Source organism: Salvia hispanica, chromosome 3 (assembly GCF_029641045.1).
Source record: "Salvia hispanica isolate PSC_SH4W2 chromosome 3, Shi_PSC_v1, whole genome shotgun sequence".
Lineage (NCBI taxonomy): Eukaryota > Viridiplantae > Streptophyta > Magnoliopsida > Lamiales > Lamiaceae > Salvia > Salvia hispanica.
In genome coordinates, this window is record NC_142694.1 from 42,163,657 (window position 1) to 42,177,773 (window position 14,117).

Below are 14,117 nucleotides of genomic sequence, written 5' to 3' on the forward strand. Positions count from 1 at the left end.
CCAAGCCCTTTTGGAAAGGCCGAAATAGAACGTGGGAGTGGAGAGATTTGAACCCGAAAGAAAGTTGATACAACTAAAGTTATCTGATTAGACATTCTTGATTTTTTTTTTCAAGGTAGCTAGATGTATATATGAAATAAAATGTGATAGTATAAGTATAATTGTCGATGAAATTTAGTGTGGTGGAGCTTGTTTATATAGTAGAAGCAATCTTGAATATGAAGGAAGAGGATAGGACAAAACGTGTGTGATTGTGATGGGATTGAAGAGGAAAGTTTGATGTAATAAACAAGTATTTTCTTGGAATATAGAGTATAATCATATACTACTATTGAGCAATTATATTAATGAAGGTGGATAGGCGGCCGTCCACGGATTTATATTGTCACATGCTATATTGAATTTTTCTAATTTTGCCACTGTGATGTTTTCTTTATATATGTTAAATTGTAAAGAGGTGAAATTATAAAGAGATTAAAAGTTTGGAATCTGGGAAAAATAATCAAAGAAAATAATCTAAGAGGATTTATATTGCATTTAGTACATTTTTGATTTAGTAAGATGTTAAATACTTTTATAGACTAGTACAATTATTCACACTACTTTTGCAATAAAAAATCCCGTATTTTTATTTAGATTTCAAACTTCTAAAATATAGAATGATAAAAAGTGCTCAATATTATTTTTTATTTTTAGAACATGAATTATTTTATACTAGTATATCAATATATTACAAATACATTTTCCATATTTATACAAAAACACTTTTTTAATCATGAGGTCTCAGTAATAGTACTATTATATTTTATCTAGTTTATATCCACCAATATTGATCAATTAATTTCTTAAAATCAGAATTTGTCAAACGTGTTATATATTCGTCGACATAAAAGGAAATATATATATTAAAATGATTTAGTTGCAACGTTGCAATAAAACACTATATAAAATATTAAAATGTTCTAGTTGCAATTTGCAAAGTAGAAAAAGTGAACAAGTCCAAAAGAAACAACAAATTAATTTAATAAAAGGATTTGTCATTTTATTAGGATTATAAAATGTTATTGAATGTTAGTATTATATTGTCGTTGACTATGCCCTAATTTTGACTAATAACTCCCAAATTCCCAAACATCAAAATTCGCTGAAATTTCTACAAATTTCTGCAACAAATCTGCAGTAATGGCATTTCATTTCGGATGTTTGAAGAGGTAATTTCATATACTCCTGTTTCTATACGATCATCCATGTCCATTACTGTAAATCGGCATTGCTGTAGTTGATGAAATTTCTTCGCATTAGCATCCCATTGAGCTGATGTCCCAACATAATTGCCAAAAATAATCACTTATTTTGGTTGATTTAGACTCAATACCAACATCTATGCCGTTCTTGATCACTAAATTATGTTGATTTATTGTATAATTAATTGTTTCATTTAAGCAGTGAAGGCGCTTGCGAAAAGTCCTACGTTTGCTAAGGAAGGAAGGCACCTGCAATTTGCAGCCGATATGAACAAAACTTTTCCTTTTTACAAGGTGAATGCTAGTTATCATGTTGAGATAGCATTTTTAAGTGCAAAGTTTATGCTAGTTTAATCAGTGAGTGAGCTAACTGAATCAATGTTCTGAGTTTTTTTTATTTATTTAAAATTGTTAATTTAGAGTTGGGTTCTGAGTTATTAAAATTTTGTAAAGAATAAATTTTGTAATGTCTAGATTTCTTTATGCTTTCTCATATGCATTCTTTGTTTAAAATATGAAAGTTTAAAGATGTAAATCAGTAAATCACATATACGGTATACCTATCTACTCCATATGCTATTGAAATTCTCACTCAATCTCAGTTCAAAAGAGTTGGGCTGGTCCTTAATTCTTTTGGGCCGCAATTCCACTATCGATCCGGCCCAAAATATACTTACTTACATGGACTAATAGTCTCACGTCGAAATTGGATCATCACTTTTGACAACTTTTTGAGTGATAGTAATATATGAATAAAATACTCCAACTATTCTATTATAAATGAAATATTTATTTTTAGGCATATGCTTTTATATAGCGTTGTTTTGTGATAATGAGAAGAGAATAATATAAGAGAGATGAAAAAGTAGAAATGATTGTTGTTTTCATTTCTGAAAATATTTCATTAATGGGACAACCTCAAAAGGACAATATTTCATTTTTAATGAGACAAAGGAAGTATATGATTGAACGTTAAAAAAAATGATCAATTGTCGCTAAATATAGTTAATTCAAATATTTCCTATGAATTTTAAGTATGGTAAAAAATACATAAATTTTAGTGTGTAGTCAATTTTCCACAAATCAAATATTCTAGCAAAACTAAGTTCTATGTAGTGTATCCGCCATGAAAATTTAAATTGACATTGAGATGACATTACAAAATTAGTGTTCAAGTGACAAGATGACACATCAAAACATTGTCGCTTTGATGATTAATATTTCTAAAAAATTACTACCTCCGCCCCCTAAATATTGGCACACTTTGATCCGGCACGAATTTTAAAAAATGTAATAGAAACTGAGTTGAAAAAGTTGGTGGGATGTGAGTCATACTTTTAAAGTATTAGTTTTATAATAGAATGTGAATATGAATGAGTTAGTGGAATATGAGGTCCACTACAAAAATGGTAAAAAGTGAAGTGTGTCAAACTTTCAGGGACGGATTGAAATGGTAAACTGTATCAAACTTTCAGGGACGGAGGTAGTACAATTCATTTTTACCATAAAAATAAGAAATAGGAGTATTAGGATAGTTGCCTCATTCCCTTTCAAATCTCACTAAGACCATCTCCAAGGGTACACTAAAATCTAAAATGGGATATGTATTTTGCTCCAATAGTACTAAAAAACCTATCCTATTTTTGGTTTTTGAGAAAAAAATACCTATCTTTAGATTTACACTAAATCAATACCTAAAAGTTTTTCAAATTTTGTGAGTAAAAAAGGCATAATATAGAGAATATTCTTTTAAGTTTGAGTTTAGTGTAAATGGTTGGAGTAAAATCAATATTTAGTGTGTGATTTACACTAAAATGAGTTTGAGTTTAGTGGAATGGTTGGAGATGCTCTAAACTATAGGCAGTCGTTGGATATTTCTGATAACTTCATTTCTATGATATGTCTTTCCTTAACTATTCCATTGTTGAGAGTAAGTGTAGTATAGTACTATCTTAAAATATCAAATACTAATAGGTTTTCAGATTAAAACATAATTTTGTGGAATATCTTGTAGACTTGCCCCTTGTAAGTTAGGTTGATTAATAATGGTTAATAGTGACTCGAGTATAGACTTCTAAGTCCTAGTCAATGGCAATTGACCGTTTACTTCAATTCTAATACTCTCTCCGTTAAGGGATTTCCCCCTTAACAACGTTTCGACGTCGATGAGAGATCGACGGCGAGAAGATACGGTGGACGTCCCGGGCTTTCCCCGAGATCAGCTCCAATATTAGGGTTGCGATAAAAGTAAAGAAGACGAGAAAATTGGAAAAATATGTTATTTCTTGATAGACAATTCATAACATAGCTCCCTTTTATATTCTAAGGACCCTAGATGATTCGACTCTCTTTTGCGATCCGGGAAAGAATCACCAAGAAAACCCGGAAAGGAGCTTATTGGGCTCAACTCAAATAATTAATTAAAACAGTCCAAAAGGCCAAAAACAAATATCCAAAAACACTAATATTAAAGTAAACAAAATTAAATCAGCATGGTCTTCTCAGCGTGACACGAAGTCGCCGTATCTGACCACCGGCTTCGGTTGCCTCCTCGGTCGGTCGTTGAACTTCTGGATATCGACTGCCCGCACCTCTTCCTCCGAGGTAATGAACTCTCCAGCTCCTTCCTCTGTTTCTGCTCCTTCCTCTGTTTCTGCTTCACCCTCCGGTGTCTCTTTGATCGGAGTTGGGTTGACCTCCGTATCAACTCCCCCCTCGTTAAGAAGATCCTTGTCCACAAGGAGGTCTGGAAATTGCTTCTCAATCAACTCCATCGGCTCCCAAGTCAGAGTTGCGCCCCCGTCATCACTCCACTGTAACTGACCTTCCTCTGTCGGTGAGCCGTCGCTCCACACCACGCGACGCTGCAGCAGTCTAACTGGGCGAGAAATGGGCTGTCCCCTTGCGAACACAACTGGAAAATCCTGCGTCGCATGCTGCGACCCTTCCACAAACGGTCGCAATAGGCTGACATGAAACACGTCGTGGATCCTGCTACCCTCTGGTAATCTCAACCGGTAAGCAACCGGGCCTATGCGTTCAAGAACCTCGAATGGACCATAAAATCGGCGAGCTAACTTAGCCGAGATAGGGCGAGCAACTGAATGCTGACGGTATTGTTGCAGCTTCAAGAGAACGTGATCCCCCACCTTAAACTCCAAGTGTCGCCTATGGCGATTAGCCGTGGTTCGCATACGGTTCTGGGCCTTCTCTAAGTTTCTCCTTAATGTCACAATTAATTCACCCCGCTGCCGAATGTCCCGAGCTACGTCGGGCGGTGTCGCTGCCGAGGGAGGTGCCGCAATCAATGCCGGCGGTTCTCGACCGTAAAGAGCGTGGTAGGGAGAAGTGCCCAACCCCTCATGGTAGAAACAATTTAGGGCGAGCTCTGCCCAAGGTAAAAAGTTCGCCCACTTCGACGGACGATCAGCCACAAATGTACGCAAATACTGCTCTAGACCCCGGTTCCTCACCTCCGTTTGGCCATCCGATTGGGGGTGGTAGGCGGTAGTAAAATGCTGCTTAGTTCCACTCAATTGCAACATGTGCTCCCACACCTCATTCAAAAATAAGGGGTCTATGTCCGACACCAGCCTCTTTGGAAACCCGTGGTGCTTAACCACTGTGTCAATAAAAAGGTTAGCCACCCGCCACGCATCAAACCTCGCCGGAAGGGGCGCAAAGTGCGCGTACTTCGACAACCGATCGACCGCCACTAAAATGGTCGTATACCCCCGGGACTGCGGTAGGCTAGTGATGAAATCCATAGAAACGTCCTCCCAGACTTGAGACGGAATCGGCAATGGCTGCAGAAGACCTGCCGGCTTCTGGGTTGAATATTTCGTCGTCTGACACTCGAAACATGCCGCGACAAATCGCTTAACATCCCTGCGCATATGATCCCAAAAGAACGAAGCGGCCAAACGACGGAATGTACGTTCAATCTCCGGGTGGCCCGCCAGTGGGGTACTGTGATGTTCATAAAGTAGGGCCTCCTTTGCCGATGAAGCTTTAGCCACCATAATGCGCCGGCCAAAATACACCAAACCATCCACCGCCTAGAATTGGGGTTTGGCAGTACCCACTTTAATCGCAATGTGCAGCGCCAACAACTCCCCCAATGTCCTATTCTCCTCCTTCAAAATTTCCATGATATCTGGAATAGGGTGGCTCACTGCGGACAGCAGCTTTGCATCTGCACCAGCTTCCTCTACCTCCATGTCACGGCGCGATAAAGCGTCAGCCACCTTGTTCGACGCGTCCGTCTTGTACTCAATCCGGAATTTAAACCCCATTAACTTCCGGACATACAACTGTTGATCCGGTGTCTGAATGACCTGCTGCAGCAACTCCTTTAAACTCTTCTGGTCACTGCGAATCACGAATTCCCTTCCCAATAAGTATTGTCTCCACTTTTGCACTGCCTCGACGATAGCATACAACTCCTTGTGATACGTCGAAGTGACACGCCGCCTCGGGCCAAGCTTCTTACTGAAAAAGGCTAAGGGATGACCCTCCTGCAACAACACAGCCCCCACACCGAAATCGGAGGCATCTGTCTCCAAATAAAATGTCTTAGAGAAATCTGGTAATCGTAACACCGGGGCTGAAGTCATCGCTGTCTTAAGAGCATTAAAACTCTCCTCTGCCGCTGGCGTCCACTGAAACGCGTCCTTCTTGAGCAATTCTGTCAAGGAGGCTGCAATAGAAGCATAACCCGCGACAAATCGCCTGTAATAACCCGCCAGGCCCAAAAACCCTCGCAACTGCTTAATCGTGGAAGGAATGGGCCAAGCGACCATAGCCTCAATTTTTTTTGGATCCGCCCTCAACTGCCCGTCTTCGATTAAATGCCCTAGATAATCCACAGTAGAATGACAGAAAGTACATTTGGACAATTTAACAAAAAAACTATGCGAAGCAAGGATAGATAACAAAAAAATTGAGGCTATGGTCGCTTGGCCCATTCCTTCCACGATTAAGCAGTTTGTAGATCAGAATATCATCAAAGAATACAATAACTGATTGGCGGAGAAGGGGCCGGAATATCTCATTCATTGCAGCTTGGAACGTTGAAGGAGCGTTTGTCAGCCCAAACGGCATCACCAGAAACTCGAAATGGCCATCGTGTGTCCGGAAAGCAGTCTTGAACACATCTGCAGAGTGCATACGAATCTGATGATAACCGGCGCGTAAGTCCAATTTAGTGAAGATGCGTGCATCACCCAGCTCATCAAACAGCTCATCTGTCGTCGGGATGGGAAAGTGGTCCGGCACTGTAGCAGAGTTCAAAGCTCTATAATCAATACAAAATCGGAACGAGCCATCTTTCTTTCGGATTAAGAGGACCGGTGATGAGAAGGGGCTTTGGCTTCTTCTAATAATGCCCGTGTCAAGCATCTCCTAAACCTGACGCTCGATCTCAGTCTTCTGGAAATAAGGGTATCTGTATGGGCGGACATTCACCGGCTTCGAGTTCGGCAACAAGTGTATCTTGTGATCAAAAGGGCGCATAGGTGGCATCCCGGATGGCACCTGGAAAACTGATTTATTCTCTTCCAATACCGCCAGTACCTCCGCCGGTAGATCAGCGGGAAAAACAGCACCCACGTTGGTATTACCCGCGTCAGGAGGTAGTTCCACCAACTCAAAGGCGTGCGCGTCGGTCGAATGTAGTAGCAACAGAGATGCTGAACGAAGCGAGACCTCACGCAATTCTGTAGGAATAACCTTCAAGCAAACAGGCACTTCATCTCGGACAAATTCAATAGTGCCAGCGACGAAATCATTCGTGACCCTTCGCAAGGACCGTAACCACGCCAAACCTAACACCACGTCTGGGCCATGTATTGGCAAAATGTGCAGTGTGATTGTAAAGGTTTCCTCCTGAATCCTCACTTCCGTCGCCACACTTGCAAATGCACATACCAGTGATTCACCATTCCCCACATAAACGCGGAACGGCCGCACTACAGTCAGCGGCAGCTTCAACTTCTCCGCTATCCTGGGGTGAAGAAAATCATGAGAGCTACCTGTGTCGATTAATATCTGTCGATTAATATCTGCACGGTCTCGGAGCCGATCTGTCCCTGGAGCAGCATAGAGTTTGAACGTGGCCTCCCTTTCATAGCGTAAATATGTGATAAGTCAGCTGTGATTATATCTTCAGTACGCGGCGCTTCTTCCTCTACTATCGAGTCGTCGTCGTCCATACTCATATAGACCAGAAATGTTTTCTTACACACGTGGCCGGGCACCCATTTGTCCGGGCAATACCAGCACAGCCCCAGCCGTGTGCGTTCCGCCTTCTGAGCCCCGGTCAATCGCAGCACTGGCAGGCCGGCGAAATCAGACCCTTTCGACGGTGCTGGTCCGGTGCGGTTTATATGAGGATCGGGTAGTGCCAGCTGTGTCGGTTGGGGGCCCGCCTGATTTTTGCTCTCGCGAGGCTGCCAAGGTCGGCGCTGCCCGACTGGTTGGGCTGGCTGCTTGTCAATAGCCGCATCGAATTCCAAGGCTAGAGCAATCGCAGCCGCTACTGATGGAGGATATTGGAATTTGACCTGGTTTCTGACCGGCTGTTGTAGCCCTTCAACATATAGGGTCACCAATCTGCTGTCCGGAACTCCTCGAAATCTATTCAACATCCCCTCGAATTCGTTGTTATAATCCTCCAACGCCCCGGTCTGACATAACTTGGCCAACACCCCGAAATAATCCACAAAGCATTTGGGATCAAAACGGCGGCGAACATCCTCCAAAAAATCACTCCACCTCGCCATCGGGTTGCCGTCGCGATAATTAAAAACCCATTCCGCCACCGCGGGTTCAAAAAGCATTACCGCATAATGCAAACGATAATCATCAGGTAGTCCGTGGTGATCGAAATAAAATTGAACTCGTGAAATCCAACTTACCATATTTGAGCCGTCAAAACGTGGTGGTTTCATCTCCAACCCCTTCGACCTGTCGGGAAACGGAGTATTCACCGACTGTCGTTGACCCGGCAATTCCCAGGTTGATCCACTGCTCCGAAACTGCTGCTCCTGGGGTCGGATCCCCCATGAGTCACCTGCTGGTGATGGACGCGTCGAGGAAGGGAAATCCCACGATGTGTGTTGTTCCAGCGGAAAAGGACGCAGCCTAGTATTAGGACGATGCGAAAGGGAGGGCCCATTAGGGTTGTGACGAACACCATCATGAAACCCAAGGAACGGCGCGCTCGCTGGTAGCGGCAGAGATGGCACAGTGACACTTACTGCCGACAAAGGGGGAATACTGGGCATGGTGACCTCGAGAGACCGCTGCATAGGACGAGCGGGTGGCGTGTCGAGGGTGGTCTGCGATCGTAGTCATCCATCCTGGCTTCAAACCTAGCCATGCTAGCCACCAAATGTTCGAGCAAAGTCTTGACGGGATCCAGGGGTGGTGGATCGGTGGCCAGTGAGATTACCGGATCTGTAACCACCGGTAAGGAACACATGGGGTCTGTTCGGCCCATGCCTAAGTGAGTACCTGTCATGAATTCAACAATGGAAGCACCAATTGTTAAGGGATTTCCCCCTTAACAACGTTTCGACGTCGATGAGAGATCGACGGCGAGAAGATACGGTGGACGTCCCGGGCTTTCCCCGAGATCAGCTCCAATATTAGGGTTGCGATAAAAGTAAAGAAGACGAGAAAATTGGAAAAATATGTTATTTCTTGATAGACAATTCATAACATAGCTCCCTTTTATATTCTAAGGACCCTAGATGATTCGACTCTCTTTTGCGATCCGGGAAAGAATCACCAAGAAAACCCGGAAAGGAGCTTATTGGGCTCGACTCAAATAATTAATTAAAACAGTCCAAAAGGCCAAAAACAAATATCCAAAAACACTAATATTAAAGTAAACAAAATTAAATCAGCATGGTCTTCTCAGCGTGACACGAAGTCGCCGTATCTGACCACCGGCTTCGGTTGCCTCCTCGGTCGGTCGTTGAACTTCTGGATATCGACCGCCCGCACCTCTTCCTCCGAGGTAATGAACTCTCCAGCTCCTTCCTCTGTTTCTGCTTCACCCTCCGGTGTCTCTTTGATCGGAGTTGGGTTGACCTCCGTATCACTCTCTATCTGTTTGTATCATTTTTTATTTAACACAAAATTTTATACTCCCTCCGTTTCATAGTAATGGAAGCAAAACTTTTCGGTACGGAGATTAAGAAAAATTGTGTTAGGTGAGTTAAGTAAAGAGAGAATAAAGTGAAAAATAAAAAAAGGTAGAGAGATGAAGATAGAAAAAAGTAAGAGAGAGTAAAGTAGGTGTGGAAAAATGTGTTGACTTTTACTAAAAAGAAAATGACTCTATTACTATGGAACAGACGGAAATGGAAAAACGCCCCTATTACTATCGAACGAAGGGAGTATAATTTTATAGCCTTATTTTCTCTTTTGGTATGTCCACAAAAATTATTTTCTATTTATTTATAGTAATTTTTTATCATATGAGCCACACTTTTCTAAAAGTATTTCAATCACTTTTTCTCTATATCTTTTTTACATTATTAATTTTGTTTTAAAACTCATAATGTCAACTACTAAGAGCATCTCCAACGGCGGACGTCGCGGAAGTCCGACCGGACGTCCACCGTAGTGAAGGAAAAACTCGGACACGCCCGTCCCGTGAGGACGTCGGATGGGCTCGGATATCCGATCGACGTCCGACCGGACGTCCGCCATTGTGGCGTGGGTCGGATGTCACAGTCAGACGTCCGAGTTAAAATTGATTTTTTTTTAAAAACTCTATAAATACTGCTCGTTGAACTTCATTTCATTCACATCACTTGTGTTGACAAGTTTCTCTCTCTAAACTCTATTTTCAAGTATATCTAGAATGGTTAGTAGTCGTGCGGGTGGTAGTGATGGGGGCGCTAGTGATAATGATAGTGAGAATGAATTGGATGTCGTTGTGGAAGGGGCGATTGATCGATTGCTACGGCAGAGGCAGCAGCGGCGGCAGCAGGCGGCGGTACCTCGGCCAATCCATCGGTGACGTCATGTACCCCGAGACCACATTGCTGCACATATTCGGTTGTATTAGGACTACTTCGCTCCGCAGCCGCGTTTTGGGGATGCCTTATTCCGACGACGTTTTAGGATGCATCGTCCGTTGTTTATGCATATCGTGGGTGCTTTAGAGAGAAGATACGAGTTTTTCAGGATCAGGGAGGATGCGGCTGGCAAACCCGAATACACGCCCTTACAGAAGTGCACTGCCGCAATCAGGCAACTGGCGTACGGAGGCCCGGCCGACATGTTCGACGAATACCTCCACATTGGCGAGTCGTCAGCCGTCGAGTGTCTGCAGAATTTTTGCGCGGGCGTTAGAGAGATATTCGGGGATCGCTATCTTCGAAGTCCGAGCCCCGAAGACTGCCAGCAGCTGATAAATATGCACGGGTCGGTGCACGGGTTCCCTGGGATGTCGGGCAGCATAGATTGTATGCATTGGGAGTGGAAGAACTGCCCCGCCGCCTGGAAGGGGATACACACTTCCGGCTTCAAAGCCAAGCATCCCACGATGATCCTTGAAGTTGTAGCTGACTACCGGCTGTGGATATGGCATGCTTATTTTGGAGTCGCCGGGTCGAACAACGACATCAACGTCCTCCAGTCGTCGCCCATGTTCAACGATCAGTGCAATGGCGTTGGTCCCACCATCAGTTTCGTCGCCAACGGCAACCAGCACAATATGAGATACTATTTGGCGGATGGGATATACCCAAACCGGCCCGTCTTTGTGAAGACGATCAAGCATGCGGTCGGACAAAAGAAGTCCTACTTTGCGAGCCGTTAGGAGGTAGCGCGCAAGGATGTTGAGCGGGCATTTGGTGTGCTCCAAAGTCGATGGGCAATGGTGAAGGGTCCTTCACGGATGTGGTATATTCCCAACATCGGCGACATCATGTACGCATGTATCATTTTGCATAACATGATTGTCGAAAGTGAAGGTGACGAAATGACTCAGTGGACCAACGAAGATGATACGGGTGTCGGTCCAAGTCACGGCGTGGTCAGCGCGAATGTGAACATGGGGTACCTCATGGAGAGGTTGAGCGGTTGCGCGCATTTTGCCGACATGCGGCAAAGAGATGCCCATATTCGACTTTAGGAGGATATCATCGAAGAGATTTGGACGCGGAGGGAGGGATGGACGTTGATGTGGTTAATTTTTTTTATTGACTATGTAATTTTTTTTCCGAATAATGTATGTTTTTTTAATGAAATATTCGCATTTCCCCATTCGTATTCGTGTCGAAATTTTAATTCCGTAAATTTTAATTCCGTAAATTGAATAATTGTGAATTTAATTTTATTGCGGGAAGTCCTACTGGAAGTCCTAGTAGGAAGGGCGCCCTCGAAGATGCTCTAAGAATAAATTTTATGGACGAAGGTAGTATACAAAAGTACTTCAGAATTATACATATTTTTATTATCATATTTCCATCACATCGTGACAATTTGATTGCATGGATATTTTCCACATTCTAGCGTAAAATGAGGAATAGAATAAAAGCGTAGAAATATATTAACGCGTGGGACTGAATAATGATGTTGAAACTTGTTAAGTTAATCAGGCAACAATTATAGTATTATATATAGAGTGATGATATTGGAGCTACAACTCCTAGACCATACTATATATAAAGATGTGTGTTTTGTGGATGCTCTTCCTCACCACACTATGTTGAGTAAAATTGTAGCAATGAATATTTCTAATTCGAGCAGAGAATTGAAGGCGTTGAAGGATTTCGGATGGCCTTATATCAACTCCTCAGCTCATCACTGCCACTGGGAAGGCATTACCTGTGACGATCATGGCCGCGTTGCACAGATAAGCCTGCAATCTATAGTAGGATGTGATAATCAAAATTGGTGTCACGATCTTCGCCATCTTGATCCCCTTGTTTTCACATCTCTCATTAGCATTCATCTGAGCTCGTGTGGTCTCTATGGAGATATACCTCTCCAACCTATCTTATCTCAATTTCTCCAATAATCAACTCAATTCCCAACTGCCTCCTTCAGTGGTAAATCTGAGTGAGTTACGCGTTCTAGACATTTCTCATAACCGTTTCATTATTGGTGTCATTCCACCTGAAATAGGTAGCTTATCCAAACTTACTCATCTCGATTTGTCACACAACTACCTTATGAGTGAGCTACCTCTTTCATTAGCAAATCTGAGTGAGTTACGCGTTCTAGACATTTCTGATAACTATAACATCAATGGTGTCATTCCACCTGAAATAGGTAGCTTATCCAAACTTACTCATCTCTATTTGCCACACAACTACCTTCAGAGTGAGCTACCTCTTTCATTAGCAAATCTGAGTGAGTTACATGTGCTTGACATTTCTTATAACTATGATATTAGTGGTGTCATTCCACCTAACATAGGAAGCTTATCCAAACTTACTCATCTCGACTTGTCATACAATCGACTCCAGAGTGATCTGCCTCTTTCACTGCCAAATCTCACTAACTTAGAGGTTCTTGACATATCTTATAACAACATTCATGGTGTCATTCCACATAACATAGGAAATTTATCCAAGCTAACTCATCTCGACTTGTCATACAATTCTCTCAAAAGTGAGCTGCCTCTTTCACTATCAAATCTCACTAACTTAGAGGTGCTTCTCATTTCTTCTAATAGCATTTCCGGTTCCATTCCTTCTGGAATAGGGTACCTCCTCCATTTGATAGCTCTTGATTTGAACTTCAATGACATCAATGGCTCTCTGCCTGCAACTATGAGCCAATTAACAAGATTGGAAATCTTGAATTTGGATGGCAATAGCTTGGAATGTGTTTTTGAAGCAGGAATACACAGCCTTCCTTGTATCAAAACCATAGGCCTCAGATACTGTTCAATCGAAGGAAGGATACCTTCTCTGTTGGGAAATGTTGCTAATGCACAGTTTCTCAATATCGATCTTTCTTGGAACCATCTTTTTGGTGAAGTCCCTACATCTATTTCAAGTTTGGAGGGAATAGATTTGTCCTAGAATAATTTAGAAGGTGAGATTCCAGCCAACGTATGGCGTAAGTTTGGGATCGAATCGTTCCACGAAAACACCAATCTACATCCTCCGGAAAAATCCAGGATTACTGTGGAAATGATTTATTATCTAATCTTTGTGTTTTTTATACTATGTGGGATCTATTTCATCTTCTTCACAAGGGGTAGGAAAGGTGCCTCCTCCTCAGTGACACCTGATCCCAAACATGGAGACATATTCAAGATTTGGAACTTCGATGGCAACATTGCATATCAAGACATCATTGAAGCAACACAAGACTTTGACTTGAGATACTGCATTGGAACTGGAGCATATGGAAGTGTCTACAGAGCTCTACTGCCCACTGGAAAAGTTGTTGCTGTGAAAAAGCTCCACAGATTTGAAGGAGATAATCCTACCTTTGACTCCTCTTTTAGGAATGAAGCAGAGGTTCTCTCTCAAATTCGCCATCGCCATATTGTGAAGCTTCTTGGATTTTGTCTGCACCAACGGAGCATGGTTAAAAATGCCTCTATTTTCTCCATTTATGTGTCATGCAGGGATGTCAATGTAGCCCGCAACTCGTGGGCTGGCCTGAATAGCCCGCTAAATTTATAGGGTTAGGGTCGGAAATTTCTAGCCCGATAAAAATAAAACCCGATAAGTCCGCACCCGATTAACCCGCAACCCGTTAGGGCCAGACCCAAAAACCCAATGGGCTAGCCCGATAACCCAGTAAAATTTATATTTTTTATTTTTGTACTCCTAATTCGACACTTCGTTGACTAATTTTATGACATAGATAACTAAAAAAAGATAACTTTCA

The 14,117-nt window shown here is 42.5% G+C and overlaps 1 long non-coding RNA gene and 1 pseudogene across 1 annotated transcript; both read left to right on the forward strand.

Annotated features, from left to right (window-relative positions):
- The first annotated feature begins 1,094 nt into the window (after window positions 1-1,094).
- Window positions 1,095-1,669, forward strand: LOC148930850 (uncharacterized). Its single transcript, XR_016136609.1, has 2 exons — window positions 1,095-1,211; window positions 1,447-1,669. It is a non-coding gene; the product is annotated as an uncharacterized LOC148930850 (long non-coding RNA).
- Window positions 1,670-11,941: 10,272 nt separating this feature from the next.
- LOC148930851 (uncharacterized) lies at window positions 11,942-13,909 on the forward strand (annotated as a pseudogene).
- The last annotated feature ends 208 nt before the right edge of the window (window positions 13,910-14,117 follow it).